At 34.5% G+C, this 2,279-nt stretch overlaps 1 long non-coding RNA gene across 1 annotated transcript; it reads left to right on the plus strand.

Annotated features, from left to right (window-relative positions):
* Window positions 1-606: 606 nt before the first annotated feature.
* On the plus strand, window positions 607-2,013 carry LOC148547577 (uncharacterized). Its single transcript, XR_015896804.1, has 2 exons — window positions 607-761; window positions 1,148-2,013. It is a non-coding gene; the product is annotated as an uncharacterized LOC148547577 (long non-coding RNA).
* Window positions 2,014-2,279: the final 266 nt, after the last annotated feature.

Below are 2,279 nucleotides of genomic sequence, written 5' to 3' on the forward strand. Positions count from 1 at the left end.
GCCCCCAGCTGTTTACCTTTCAGTGACATATGTTCGAAGACTCAGTTTGAAGCTGCGGGCAATTATTAATCTTATTTGAATTAAGTTATGTGTTGAGTTGCTTTCATAAAATACCCTTGCCGTTGTCATTTAAGATTTTATTTTATACAGAGTGATAGGATTTGTATTTGAGTCTTATTTAAATTCTTTTGTATAATATTTATTATTATTAATAATTATGTGATTATTATTACTTGTGTTTGTTGATGAATAATTTTGACTGATGAAAAACAAAATTTTTCAACATTTTTTTAAAAGTTGAAATGAGACATTGAACTAAAGGCCAATATTAAATAGTAAATAAGAAAAATAGGTTGGTAACGTCTCACTTTTAGTGCAATCATGAGTTGATGACGTGACGAAGGTTAGGTGTTACATTACTCATAAGTTTCTGTCCAGCGCCGATCATAAAAAAGTTGAGGTGGACTAATCTCTGCTACGCTGACACTCAAAAATTGACGTATTGGATTTCGCACGCTTTTGATTAAAACGACACCGTGTGTTTGATATAATTTCACTCCATAACGTTAAAATACCAACTTCTACCCCTCTTCCCTTCACTGACAAATAAAGACTCTTCTTCTTCTCCTACTTTTCAATTGCGCTGAATTGAGCTGCTATGTGGTACGATTTTTCTCATGAAGAAATCGAGTCGATCATGGTGTACATAAACGTCATCGTTGCTGTGCTGGTCTGTTGACACGTATTGTCTCTTTGTTAAGGTAAAGATTTGAAAAAGAGAAAGATGCAGTTCAATGTGCTTTATTTTTTCTTCAGTTCCTTGACTCCATCTGTTTTAGCACTTTAATCTGGTCTTGCTTCTTGTTTTTGTTAGGACATTTGTGCTGATTTCTTTAAATTATGTGCTAAGGTTTGATGCAAACTAATTTTTTTATTATTAGGGTATAATTTTTCGTTTGATTAAGGGTGGTATTTTATGATTCATCTCTGTTGAATAGTGGCATTTATTTTATTTTGATTTGCACTGTTTGTTAGGATTTAGTGTAACTATATGGTATAAGATCAAGGTTAGTAAATGTTGGTGATTCAGTTTTATTAGATGTGGTTGATCATATAGATACTAATCATGCCCTTTGTTGGATTGTAGATGGATGATGATCTGATTACCATTATATATCACTATGGGTTCTTTTACACCAAATCCTGGTGGAAGTTTGGCATATTCTGAGTTGTCTGGGTTGGATGTAGACACTCTTGATATCTTCACAATTCAGGACTACCACAAGCAAATCGGATATGATAAAGTGAGTCAATGTTGGTGGTTGGCTCTGAATAGGCCTCTAAAGACTGGTCTCCAAACTCTCATCCCTGATACAAAGCGTATGGAAATGTGTTTTCATACCCCAAGAATAACCCAGTTCAGGGAGAGAAGACTAAAGGCCCTCAGATTACTAAACTAGCAGCATCTCCAACACTTTTCATCAATCCAACAACCACTTAAACTCCAAATCCAACCCCAACTCCCACCACATTACCAACCAAAAACACCATATGCACCCCAACACCAAATCTCACTACATTACCAACATCAACTCCAAATCCAAGTCCAGTTCCTGACCATTGAAGAACCGGTTGCAAACCACAACCACACTAGTTTGACAAACATGATTATCAGCTTCTACTGCTTCTCCTGGTGGCACTTCCATTGGAGTGATGCTTGTTCAAACTTCCAACACCGTTACTACCGCTACCCATCATCATAATGAATTCATCTTCTATAGCTCAGCCAATAAACCAGATGAAAAGAGAAGAGAAGAGAAGGTCTGCAATATAATTAGCGAACATAAATTGGGGGTTAGGGATTTTAAAGGGAGAAAGAGACTAAATTGTGGCAGGAATCAATCCACCTTAATGTTTTGATGGCGAGTGTTGGATGAAAAACTGAGATTATTATTAGTCTTAGAGTGCAATTTCAAAAATAAAATTAAGTAATTATTAACTTCAAAAAGATCAGTTTGAGGGTTAACTCCGCCTTAAACAGTTACACCTTTTTTTAGTCTTCACTCTTCAACATATTTTATTTTTGGAGGTCACTCAGATAAACACGCCTAAAACGTCTTTTTTTAAAGATGTCTTTATGTTGTGTTTTAATTAGTTTTGGTATAATTTATTCGGTGTTCCTCATCACATATTATTAAATTCCTCAAAAGATTTTCTTTCCAAAAACACTAAAAAATATTTAATTTGGACTAAAACAAAAAAAATAATAGATTAACTAT

Source organism: Arachis ipaensis, chromosome B8, assembly GCF_059453495.1.
Source record: "Arachis ipaensis isolate K30076 ecotype BB chromosome B8, ASM5945349v1, whole genome shotgun sequence".
In the NCBI taxonomy this organism is placed as follows: domain Eukaryota; kingdom Viridiplantae; phylum Streptophyta; class Magnoliopsida; order Fabales; family Fabaceae; genus Arachis; species Arachis ipaensis.